The 13,100-nt window shown below is 55.1% G+C and overlaps 1 protein-coding gene across 5 annotated transcripts in view; it reads left to right on the top strand.

Annotated features, from left to right (window-relative positions):
• Positions 1 to 13,100, top strand: part of GAS7 (growth arrest specific 7) — a 213,791-nt gene that overhangs the window by 87,423 nt on the left and 113,268 nt on the right. Inside the window, exon 1 of one of the 5 annotated variants that reach the window (XM_066264284.1) lies at positions 2,838 to 2,858. The exons of 3 other annotated variants lie outside the window; for them this stretch is intronic. The gene's annotated coding sequence lies outside the window, so the exon portion shown is untranslated. Of the gene's footprint in view, positions 1 to 2,837; positions 2,859 to 10,262; positions 10,337 to 13,100 lie in introns of those variants that run through there. One more of the 5 variants, XM_066264281.1, reaches the window with a different exon arrangement.

Genomic DNA, 13,100 nt, shown 5'->3' with positions numbered 1-13,100 from the left:
CTAGGTATCTGGTCTTTCCTAAAATAAATATAACTATTTAAAAATGAGCCTCTTAGACCAGCAGTTTTCAACCTTTTTTTTTTTTCTCATGGCACACATAAACTAATTACTAGGGAAACAGAGGAGTTACACTCCTTAGTAACTACTTTATGTGTGCCATGAGATCAAAACAGTTGTATTTAGGACACTTGAAACCATGTCAACACAATAAATTAAAAACAAAATTTTAAAAATTAAAAAATATATATATATCTCCTTGATTCATTTAAAAAAAAAAAAAAAGGTGGTATTTAGTGAGGACACGAACCACTCGTGCCTGAGGAATTAGTTTATCTGCGCCGGGAGGGAAAACAGGTTTGACGGTCAGTGTGTTGGACCTTTCACGTCATCTTGTATGTCACCTAAGGGGTCATCTTGGGGCTGCAAGTGTCACGGGGACGCCTGCGCTCTGGGAGAACTCAGCGCGTGGCCCCGCTGCACGACCTGGCCCCGCAGACCCCAGCGGAAGCTGAGCCGTCCCGTTCTGCCCACATTCTGTGCGAGCCCTGACATAGCGCTTCCACTCGGCCGGCGGGCGGGCGGAGGCTCGGGGGTGTGGTCAGGGCTGAGCGGAGGGACTTGCGCCCAGCTGCTTGAGTCCTCAAGGGGTGGTGGGGGTGGCAGCACCAGCGGCCTCCCAGCTCAGATCCAAGTCTACCCTGATACCCTTGTGGGCGTGGCCAGGCTGTGCTCCCGGTGGGGGGTAGGATGGGGGGGGGGGACATCTGCTGTGCCCCCTGTGGGAAGCTCCCGCCTGGGCAGGTCCCCCTTCTCTCCAGCTGGTGGCCCTTCCTCCTCCTTCTCTCAGGTGCCTCTGGCCTGGACCACCCCTGAGAGGCAGGCGCCCTCTCTACATCGCCACTAGCCAGAGTCAGTTGGGTTGTAAGAGGCAGTCTCAGCTGGCCTTGGCTTCCTGTCATCCTCCCCCCTTGCTGTCTCTCCCCGGTCCCCGCCCCCTCCCTCCTGCTCCCAGCACAGAAGGCTCCTCCCCGCACTTCTGGGCTCCGCAGGTCTCCTGGTCACTGGAAAGTTAGGGAGCATGTGGGGAGTATTCTAATTCTTTTCATCTTACTCCCAGTTCAGGTAGCATTTTATATAACCCCAAGCAGACCGGCCCGACTCCGCCCCTCAACTGTCCCTGAACGGCCCTCCGGCCGAGCCTGACCCTCTGCTCTATGGAATATCGTGTACTCCAAGCCCATTTTCCCCACACTCTTGCCAATCTCTTCTCTCTATGCTTTGCAGCCTGCCTGCTTGGTCCTGTGGTTCTGTGGAGTCCTGGCCAGGACTGTGCATGGCCTTGGTGTTGGAAACGTTTCCTGAGTTGGACCGGACTGACCCTTAAAAGAGGAGGGGGGAGGCCCTGGCCAGTTGGCTCAGCAGTAGAGCGTCGGCCTGGCGTGTGGGGGACCCAGGTTCGATTCCCGGCCAGGGCACATAGGAGAAGAGCCCATTTGCTTCTCCACCCCCCCCCCCTCCTTCCTCTCTGTCTCTCTCTTCCCCTCCCGCAGCCAAGGCTCCATTGGAGCAAAGATGGCCCGGGCGCTGGGGATGGCTCCTTGGCCTCTGCCCCAGGTGCTAGAGTGGCTCTGGTCGCGGCAGAGCGACGCCCTGGAGGGGCAGAGCATCGCCCCCTGGTGGGCAGAGTGTCACCCCCTGGTGGGCGTGCCGGGTGGATCCCGGTCGGGCGCATGCGGGAGTCTGTCTGACTGTCTCTCCCCGTTTCCAGCTTCAGAAAAATACAAAAAAAAAAAAAAAAAAAAAAAAAAAAGACGAGGGGGGAAGAGGCTGACGCGCCATAATCACAGGGATTTTAGGAACTTCGGGACACAGCAGAGTTTGGGGTGGGAGCCAGAGGCCTGACCTCCGCCTGCGGAAAGGGAATAGGGCTTGATGTAGGCAGCCTCCGGGAACGCCGGCGGCTGGTGGCCCAGTGGCTGCGCGTGCTTGCTGGCGCTGGGTATTCCAAAGCAGTCAACAACTGAGAGGGCCTGCTTATCTTTGGAAGAATATTCCCTTCAAGTGATAAGGATCCAGCCCTCCCGGGGTGACCTGGCCTGTCACCAAGAGCAGCTTGCTTCTTAAGATAGTGTAGGTCATGCGCAGGCCAGCAACCACTTCGCCTGACGATTGGAGGTGACGGTCTGACTTGGTCAGATTTGGAGCAGCTGGTAATGTCTCTCAAAGATGTGTTCACATCCTAATCCCCCAAGTTTGGGAATATAATCTTCTTTGGAAAAAAAAAAAGGGGGCCTTTGGAGATTGAATTAAATTAAGGATTTTGAGGTCAGATTAGCCTGGATTATCCATCTGGGTCCTGAATACAATCCCAAGTGTCCTCATAAAAGGGAAGCAGAGAGATTATACTCCACACAGGAGAGGAGGAGGGTGCATGGTCAGGGAGGCAGAGAGAGATTATACTCCACACAGGAGAGGAGGAGGGTGTATGGTCAGGGAGGCAGAGATTGGAAGGATGAGGCTACAAGCTAAGGGAAGGTGGCAGCCACCAGGAGCTGGAAGAGAGAAGGACCACGTCCCCGTCCCCCCCCAGCCTCTGGAGAGAATGTGGCCCGCCAACACCTTGATTCTAGTTCAGTGACACAGATCTTGATTTCTGACCTCCAGAACTGTGAGACAAGATATTTCTGTTTGTTTTCTTAATGCCACCAGGGTTGTGGTCACTTTTTACAGTGACCAGAGGACACTAACACAGGGGCCCATGGAAAGGCAGTTCTCGCTGGGAGAGGAGCTTACCTGCAAGTGCAAGAGAGGGGCCGAGTCTCCAGGCTGCTTCGTGTCCTTTCGGCTTTGTTGCCGAGGTATGTGTTATACCCTGGCCTTTAGAAAGGGAGGTGCGGACTCTTGCCAATGCATGTGCCCGAAATCCTGCTCAAATGTGCTTTGAACAGAAAGGGAATTAATGGGTAGGTTGGTATAACTGCTGCATTTCCAGGATGTCAGCTTCCACCACGGCTCGATGGAGAGGTCTTTGCGGGCTCAGCACAGTGTGATGTCTTCCTTGCCTCCTCCTCTCTCTCCACCATCAGACCCCTTTTCTTCTGCATTGACTCCATTCTTGGGGAGGTTTTCCTGTGAGGTGTCAGCAGCTTCAGACTTGCAGCCGATCATAATACTACTTCCTTTCCCCAATAATTCTGACCAGAGTTCCAGGACTGAGCCTCAGGTGACTGATTTGGTTCACCTGCATATCCCTGAGCTAGTCACCACCAGGACCAGGGGAGTGGAATTACTCACTGGAGAGGTGTGGGGAGGGGCGAGGGGAGGTGCTTCCCCGAAGGAAAACCATGGCGCTCTCTCACCGGAAGCAGGGTTGGACACAGCTGTGGGGCGGGCACACACAGCAGAAAGCTGCCACAGGCCTCTCCCAGCTCCCCGGGAGCTGCTGGCATCCCTTAGCTTGTGGCCACATCACTCCCGTCTCCGCCTCCCTGAGCGTATGCCTTCTATTCCGTGTGTCCTAAAACCTCCCTCCGCCTCCCCCTTGTTGGGGCACCTGGGACGGCATTTAGGGCTTGGCTGGATAATGCAGGATAACAGTTTCATCTCAGAATCCTTAACTATATCTGCAAAGACACCGCTCCTCCTTCCCCCTCAATCCCCAGGTTAGATCATATTTGCTGCCAGCCTGGTGGTTCCTGAGGCTGGTCCAACACCTTGGGAGCCTAGGGTGGTTTCCAGGCCACCATGCCGCCCGTCATGTGCCTGGAAACGCCAGACCCTCCTGCCATGCAGCTTTACTGTGTCCCCAGGATCCCAAGCAGGCAGCCCCACCCAGGACGGGAGAGGGGGAAGCCGGCCCGGGATGCGAGTGAGAGCAGCGGCCGCCGCCACTAGGCGCTTGCGTTGGAAATCTCCGCTGTCAGGGCACCTGGGAACTTCAGCGGGCGTTTGCACGACAGATGCTGGACCTGGTGAAAGCCACGTTCCTTCGGGAGATGGAAACGGGAAGTGGGACGAGCACCGCTGCTCCCGCCACGGGGCTTTCTGGGGCAGTGCTCTTTGGAGGGCGGTGACTCACTGGGGGACAGAGCAGCCAAGGGACTGCTGTGCTGGCGCACCTCCTGTGACCTTTGTACGCCCCTTGGAAGTGGGAGCCCTGGCCCTGCTGGCCTAGGGGGCACTGGGCCGGGCAGGGGGGCCAGCCGCGGAGCTGGTCGGGAAGCTGTCACACTGAGCAGGTTAACGGGGAGCTGATGCACTAGGGGTTCCTGAGCCGGACGTGTCACTCTCCCCTCCGTTAACGTCACTGTGAAGGGCGAGTCCTCGGGCTTGTCCCCCTGACAGAGCCTCGGTGCCACCTGGGCTCAGGGCCAGTGTCGCCACTTACTATCTGTGAATGCACTCACACACACACACACACCAGCGAATGACCCAGACCTCAGTTTCCTCCCCTGTCACGGGTCTAATGGCAGACCCTACCCGCAGAAGGGTAGAGAAGATGGAAGGAGCGAAGGTCACACAGGTGTTTACAATTCAAGGTTACCTGCCCCCAACACCGGTGTGGATATTTAAATGAGATGACACACACGAGTGTTCAGAGCAAGGCCTTCCCATTTTCCCTGGGGATCCAAGCTCCCCGTGGGCGGGCAGGGCCGTCTGTCCTTCCGGCTGCTGCGCTGTGTGGATCCAGAAGAGGTGTCCAGCACGTAGGAGATGGGCAACGAGCACTTGTTGGATGGACCAGCGGAAAAAATGCCATGTGCTCTGCGGGTGACATCTTGACGCAGGTGGTCCCAAGCCTCAAAGTACCTCAGACATCAGGTCAGGACTTGGCGATAGCCGTTGCTTCCGTGCTTTGGGACAGAGATATGGCTTTGGAGAAAACGCCAGGTCATTGCAGCAGAAGTTCAAAAGTGCCTCGCTGTGCCCAGTGGCCATGGCAGGATCGCTCAGGTTCGCCTGGGTGTCGTGTCAGGGACACAGGGAGGCGCCTGCACTAAGTGCCACTGTGCCTCTGCTCACTGTTTGGATGGGAGTGGGAGGGAGCAGGGGCTCCTTTTGTCAGAATGACAAAAAAAAAGTGATGTCAGCCATCGCTGCCTGCCTGTCCTTGCAGAGGAATCCCCATGAAACCACAGAGTCACCCTCTGCTGCCCATCCTGGTCCACTTTGGGAAACCAGCCAGCAAATGGGACCACAGGGTGGGGCAAGCTTTGCTGGAGGGCCATCCTTTGCAGGGGAACAGCCCCCTGCCTTCTGTAGGGCTGGACAGGGCCTTCTGAGTAGCTGTCCCCTCGCCCACACAGCCCTAGCTGCTGCAGACCTCACCCACAGAACGCAGGACGCCTCTGGGTGCCCGCAGGAGCTCTGGGGCAGGAGGGCGTTTGGCACGGGGACGGGGCTCTGCAGGAATGTTCGACTGCTGGTGGGTGAGGGGAGGGGGACAGGGGACGCGAGCATCTCTGGCTGGCTAATGCAGGGATTTCCGAAACCAGAAAGCAAGCCAGCAGCTGAGCAGAATTTAGCCGGTTATTTGAAGGTATTCCCATAAAGAGATTTAAATGATCCGTGTGTTCGTGTGCCTTCTATTAATGAGATGCATTTTATATGTTTCTAACGTTTGTGTATATTTTCTGTATATCAAAGAAGAATCATTTGAGGATGATTCCAGAACAGTTATAAAATCTATTTTAAAATATTTTAACAGAATAGTAAAAAAAAAATCTCTCATTGGTTGTGGGTCAGAACTTCTCTGTGATCTCCAAAAGTCTTCTCTGTGGAAATGGGCTGGAGTCACGGTCACTAGGAGCCAACTAAGACAGGGTCAGTGTGAGGGTATACCAGGGTTCTCAACCTTGGCACTATTGACATTTGGGGCTGGATAATACTTTCTTCCTGGGCACAGTCCTGGGCCTTGTAGGCTGTTTAGCAGCACCCCTGGCCTCTTCTCACTAGATGCCAGTAGCCCCCTACGATAGGCACAATAATGACCTCTTCTCCCCCCAGAAGATGTTCATGTCCTAGCCTCTGGAACTTTCATGTGTTCGGTTACATGGCAAGGGGGAATTGAACGTGGTTATGGAATTAAGGTTGCAAAACAACTGACTTTGAGATGGACAGCTTCTCCTGGACGATCCAGGGGGCTCAGTGTACTCATGAGTCCCATAAGCGGAAGAAGAAGACAGAAGAGAGAGAACCAGAGAGACGGTGGTGGGAAGAGAACTTGACCTACCATTGCAGGCTTTGAGGACGGAGGAAGGGGCCGCAAGCCAAGGAATGCAGGCGGCCCCTAAAAGCTGACAAAGACAAGGAAACACATTCTTCCCTAGAGCCTCTGTGGGAAGGCAGCCCTGTGGGCACCTTGATGTCAGCCCAGAGAGTGAGACCCCTTCCTCAACTCCAGAACTCTCAGATGATAAATGCATGTTGTTATCTTAAGCCTTCGAGTTTTGCAATCTGGTACAGCAGCAACTGGAAACTGATACCCCCGCCCACTGTCATGACAACCGGTACGTGTCTCCAGACATTGCCATACGGCTCAGCTATGGGGCACAACCGCCCGTGGTCCAGAAGCACTGGCTCTGTGGAATGCCACAGTGTTTGTCTGGAAACTGGGAGAGGGAAGGGTTTCTGTGTTCTGTGATGAGAATGGGGTTGGGAGTGGGCACACCCCTGCCTGGTTGGCTCTGCGAGAAAGCAACCAACGATAGAAAAGGGGGCGGGAGCACAGCTGCTACCCCGACTCCCCTCCCGGAGGCTCCTGGGTCGTCACGCTCTCGTTAACGGTGCAGTATTCCTGTCGGTGCTTGTGCATATTTGAATGAAACTAGAAAATAAGCTGAACTCTTCTTCAAGGGAATAAAAGAGAATACAGAACCTCAATAAAACACTGAAATGTCAGCCGAGAAACAGCATTGCAGGCAGAGACCGCAGCAGGGGGCGAGCCCCCCCCCCCCCCGTGCCCCTGGCGCTCTCTGTGGGAGTCGTGGGGAGGAGGGGCCCAGAGCCCGGCCTACGCTGAGGGCCACAGCTCCGGGCTCTGGGCCAGACACACAGCCCCCTGGTTTCTGGACCCAACCCTGATGCCGTAATTCTGTTTATTTTGCTGAATATGAAATCCATATGGTTCTGATTTCTTCCTTGTGATCCATCATCTCCGAGCGACTTCAGAGCCAAAGACCACGTGAGCCGGCTTTGAAGTTGTGCTGGGACAAGTAGGAAGTTGGGCCTTTCTGGGGTTCATGGGGACAACCACCGGGTTCCCGCTGGATTTGAGAAGCCCTCTCAACGTCGAGAAGAGGGAGTGGGCTGGCCAGGTCGGTTCCGGGTGCTGGCCTGGGATCCGGGCCGGGTCTGAAGCTCAGAGCAGCTTTGCACAGCCAGGCGCCTGTGCTGATCCTCAGCTCAGGTCACTGAGACTTCTCGTTCCAGGGGTCCTGGCTGAAACAGCAGGTGGTTCCCCGTCACCTGCTGTCACGGGATGGTCTGGCAGAGTCATGCCCTTCAGCTTCTCCCGCAGGGCAACAGCGGGCTGTGCTTGGGGGCAGATGAGAGGCAGAGGCTGGGAGGGAAGGAGAAGTGTCAGTGAACAAGAAGGGTATGGAGGGAGGAAGACATCGCTTGCATTCGTAGTTTTTGATATTAAAGGGCCAGCCAGACCACTCCCCTCTGGGCTGGCCCGGCTGGATAATTGGTGTATGGAAGCCCGTGGTCGCCAGATTTCAGTGTGCGGTAGAATCTCTCACCTCCTGGAGGGCTTGTGCAAACGGACGGCAGAGTCTCTGATTCAGGAGGCCTGGGGCGAGGCTGGAGAGTTCAAACGTTCGAACAAACTCTCAGGTGATGTGAATGGGGCTGGTCCACAGCTGGGGACCATTGGTCTTGAACAAGAAGAGCATCTGTATAGTTAAAAGTGGTACTAGCAACTAATAGGACCCCACTGTTGATCAGAATAATCACGTGGGGAGAGAGTATGATCATTGGTGATATTTCTTTTTCAAGGTGAAAGTAGCATTTTTATATACAGTGAGTCTGTAAAGTCATGGTGCACTTTTGACCGGTCACAGGAAAGCAACAAAAGACGATTAGAAATGTGAAATCTGCACCAAATAAAAGGAAAACTCTCCCAGTTTCATACCTATTCAATGCAGTTCGGTATGGGCTCACGCACAGATTTTTTAGGGCTCCTTAGGTAGCTATCCCGTAGTAGAGCCTCTACAGACTCGTCACTGACTGATGGCCTACCAGAACGGGGTTTCTCCACCAAACTGCCGGTTTCCTTCAACTGCTTATCCCACCGAGTAATGTTATTCCTATGTAGTAGCACTTCTTTATAAACGCGCTGATATTCACGTTGCACATTGGTCACGGATTCTAATTTAGCGAGCCACAGAACACACTGAACTTTCCTCTGTACCGTCCACATCTCGACTGGCATGGCTGTGGGCTGCTCTTCTGTATACACGGTGTTGCATCATCATCTGTGCAGGCGCACATGCTGCCACATCATCCTACAGAAACTGGGAGGGTTTTTCTTTTATTTGGTGCAGATTTCACATTTCTATCATCTTTTGTTGCTTTCCTGTGACCGGTCAAAAGTGCACCATGACATTACGGACACAGAGTGTGTGTGTGTGTGTCTGTGTGTGTGTGTGTGTATGTGTATCATATATATGTTGTCATATGATGACATTGACTTTTGGGTGACATACAGTTCTATGAATTTTAACACAGGTTATAGATTTGTGCAACCACCACCTCAAACAGGATGTAGAACAGTTCCATCACCCCGAGATTCTGTCTCATGCTCCCCCTCTGCACCCGTACCCTCCCTAGCCAACCCCTCACGCGCCATCCACCCCTACAGCTGTGTCTTTCGGGGAATGCTGGATAAATGGAATGGTGCACTGTCACCTTCTGAGGCTGGCTTCTCAGCCTGTCTGCGAGGAGGATGGAGGGGGTCGCACAGGCATCAACAGTTCGTTCCTTTGTGTTGGTAAGTCATAGTCCGTTATGTGGCAGTCTTACCATGTGGTCACCAATTCCTAGTGATGGTCTTTGGCGTCGTTTCCAGTTTGGGATTATGATTTTAAAAAAAATCTGCTCTGAACATTCATGTATATATAAGCCTTCCTGAGGACGTATGTTTTCATTCCTCCCAGGTAGACACCGAGGACTGGCCCTGCTGGGTCACGTGTTAAGTGTGCGCTCTCCGGAGTGGCGGCACCGTTTTTGCATTCCCACCAGCGGTGAATGAGGGCTCCGGCAGCCCTGTGGGTCCTGTCTGAGTCTCCGTTGTGTGAGTGAGGCCCAGAAAGGCTCAGAGCATTGTCCCAGGCCCGCCCTGGCCTCTTGGTTGGTCCTTGGATCCTGGAATCCAGCCCTTGGGACCTGCGGCCGTGCACACTCTGGGAGGTAGCTATGCTGACTGAGTGCTAGGAAGCGGGAGCTGCCATGTGGGACTTGGGGCTCCAGCACTATCAAGGCCTGTGGGGTTAGGGCTAAGGACGGCATATGCCCAGGGACCAGGGGGACAAGAAGAAGGTAGAGAAAGGAGGTGACACAGTAGGAAAGACGCACATGCTGGCATCACAGAGATGGAAGGCACGAGGTTACTTTTCCATTCCCTCCTCCCCTACCCCCAGTTCCCTTCTTAGTTTTAGGTCGAGGCTCAGAGAGGTGAAGCAGCCTGCCGAATGTCACTCAGCTCACTGGTGCCTTGTGACTCTTTGCCTAGGAAGGGCGGGGGCAGCAGCCACCTTTGTTTCCAGAAGCATCCTTAGTCACTGGCAGCAGGGCCACCGGCTGTGTCCCCTTGGGGCGTGAGGAACACAGCTTTTGCAAGTTGGCATATACCTGGATAAGCTCATCCTCCGGCTGCCTCCGGTGTCAGGGCCTCAGGTGTGCTCCAGGCAGGAGCTGGCTTCAGGAAGGAATTTGTATAGTGAGGCCACTGATCGCTGCAGCCGAAACCACAGAGGCAACTTGATGGGGGCGGAGGAAGTTCATAGGAGGGAAGGTCCCTTCTCTGGAGGCCGGTCCCGCCCACCCCGGGGGTAGGGGGGGGGGGGACCAGGCACAGCTGCTCTGGAAGGCTGTGGGCATGCTTTTCCAATGCCAGCATACTTCTCTTTCATTTTGAATATCATTTGTTTGGTTGCCATGGCAACATCAAATCTCTATTTTAATGCTAACCTGCGTGGCTGCAACTTTCTATATATAAATGCTGCTTTGCACAGTGGATTAAGCGATGCCATGGGGAAGTGGCGGTTGTGGAGACAGTGGCAGAGAATGACCCGCGTGTCAGATTGGCACGAGGAGTGACCGTGGGGCTGAGGTGAGTTGGAACCAGTGGCCAGGCGGCTGGTGTGCTTTTACCTCGAGGGCAGGTGCTCGAAGCTCATTGGAGCGGGGTGAGAAGCAGGGCCGGCCACTCCTGCCAAGGGGAAGCCTTCCTCGGACAGCCACCTGCTGGTCAGGGGCTCGCTCTGCTTTGGAGGGGCTGCTTTTCCCCCTACCTGTCCCCCTCCTCATCCGTTCAGTGAGTCTGGGCAGCCTGGGGGGCCGGGGACCCCAGGCTCTAGAAAGAAGAGTAAGCCAGTCAGGCAGGGCTGGTATCGGAGGGGAGCTCAGTGCACAGGGAGTTTGCTTTGCTCCCTTTGACTTTTCTCATTCAGTTCCCCGGTCTGGATCTTTGCCTCCTCCTCTGTTTTGCTTGTTCTTGATTCCTGAGTGGGACCAGTGCCTGTTGGGGCCAGATGTCTCCTCATGGGGCGGGTAGAGTTCTCAGGAGAAGCCTGGACCATCCCAGGGACCTTGGGAGTCGCCTGGTTCAGCTGCGTTGGGCACTCAATAAGGGAGAAGCCCAGAGAGGCACCGTGTTCTGTCAGATGTCACATAGCCCATCAGAGAGAAAAGAGGGACAAGCACTAGGTCCACAGGGATCTCCTGGTCCACTCCTGTGCACCCTGGGGGCATGTGCTTTGGGGGGTTCAGAGCCGCTTGTGGGTGAACAAACACACCAGAGTCACAGGGGCTGCAAACAGGGTGTTCTTTTCCGTGTCATAAGTTGGGGGCATGCCATGAACACAGGATTATGTAACAGGATTGGAAGCCATTTAGGTTTCTGGAAAGAGCATGGAAGTTAGAGTCTAGAAAACGGGTATTGGTGTGGATTCAGCCACTTCCTGGGTGACAACTGTGTCGAATGTTCTGAGGCTCCATCTCCCCACCAAGGCACCGGGTGGCAGGCCCTTCCCCCAGCACCTGGTGGAGAGTCAGGTCACGGCCCAGGTGGCCCCGGCGAGGACATCATTTGGGCCCTGAAGCAGGTGATGTGCCTGAGGGCAAGGCAGTCTGGAACCCACACCAGCATCCACACCCGGCTGTTCCCTGGGTCGGGAGGAAGGCGCGCCAGCAACGGAGCTCTCCAAAGATTGGGTTTCTAGGCGTGTTGCCAAACACCGTACAGTTTTCTCGTCATTGAAAGTCTCCCTCAGGCTTTTTGTGCTGTAACGTCATCGGACAAATATTTTAGGTGCACTGCGTCCGAAGACCCAGACCTGTCCTTGCAGAGAGAAACGGTGTGTGGTGATCGCCTGTCTGCGTGGTGTCCAGTCTGCGGGGCTGGGGCAGTCACCTCCGCCTGGGCAGGGCCACAGAAGGCGGGCGGAGGCGCCCTTATAGGAATTCCTGAGTCCTGTGAAGGGAGGTGAAGGAGGGGCCGTGAGAAAGGGGACAGGGACCAGGGAAGGCAGGGGGGTTTGAACCTGCAGTCACGAACGACGTCATGTGTGCAATCCGAGTTAACCGGCATAAAAACAAGACAGGAAGAGAATCTGAGCCTGTTGCCTGTGAGAGGGAGATGATTGCGACATGAAGATTTTGCTTTGTGTGTAACTGGGTTGTGAAGTAAACACTGTGCTTTTGACTGTGGATCTGACTTATAAAACAAATGTATGAAAACGGCCGGCCGTGAGTGATGACCAAATGAACCTGAACTCTGTCCGGCAGGGGGTCAGGGGGTTCCTTTCCAAAGCAAGCCCAGATGGAGTGACAGGGGCCGGGGTGGGGGGTCCTTTCCCGGGCAAGGCCGGACCCAGTAACAGGGCTCTCCTCTCCGTAGGGGAGAGCCCCTTGCGAGCCTCATTCTGAGAAGCAGGTGGCACCGGCAGGGACGAGCAGTCCAGCTGGGCAGTGTGAGATCTGGGGACGGAGGGGGCAGCTCCTTCTTCCAGGGCCTCAGTCAGGTGGAGAGTTCCGTGGGGGCAGATTGAGAAGGATGCTCTGCTCACCGGCCCCCTTCCCAGGAGCCCCCGAGCCCTGCTGGTGGGGTTCCACACTCCCAGGAGGGACGACCCAACCTTCCTCCTTCCAAGGGGCTGGCTTCCAGCTGTTAACGTCTTCCTACCCCCTGGGAGGCTGCTCATTGTGGCAACTGGGTCATTTCAGCTTTAGAACCCATGGATGTGCCCCTGTCCCCATCCGCGTCCCCGTGGCCCCCTGACTCCCTGCTCGTCTGTCAGACGGCTCGGGGCACAGCTCGGCCTCTGACCGCCTTCTCTGCCTCCATCCCCAGCAGGTGGTGCACGCCTCACTCCTGAAGCTGTTTGGTTCCGCTTCTGCACACGCCTCCTCCCGCCCGAACTGTCTCATGGCTGGTGGGGTACCACTTCTCCACAGACGGAGGAGGACAGCGTTCGCAGGGTCCAGAAACCTTGCCCTCTGCTTTCATGCCAAGCAATGTTAGACCCAGGTTGGGGTGCTCAGCTCTGGGGTGAGAGGGAAGAAGTGGCCACCTAGTTTTGCAGCCCTTGGAAATTATGCACCCGTCCCCTGAAAGTTGGCACCCAGCTGCAGCCACCAGGAGATGTTGATACTCAGAGGTCTTCGCGAAAGGGTGGTTAGTCTCGGGTAGACGTGCTAATTCATACTTTCAGTCTGGGATGGTGGTGTTCGATTCTATAACACTAGGGAGCTCCCTGTTCAAATGACTGCTTGTGCAGAAACCCAGCAATTAAAACCACGTGCTGCACACCGGGGGCCCATGAGCGCAGTGAAGACCTGTGGGGGAACTTTGGGTCTGCGTTTTGCTTTCATTT

This window comes from Saccopteryx bilineata, chromosome 2, assembly GCF_036850765.1.
Source record: "Saccopteryx bilineata isolate mSacBil1 chromosome 2, mSacBil1_pri_phased_curated, whole genome shotgun sequence".
In the NCBI taxonomy this organism is placed as follows: Eukaryota; Metazoa; Chordata; class Mammalia; order Chiroptera; family Emballonuridae; genus Saccopteryx; species Saccopteryx bilineata.
Note: the sequence above shows the minus strand (reverse complement) of the source record. Positions and strands in the feature narration are given on the sequence as shown.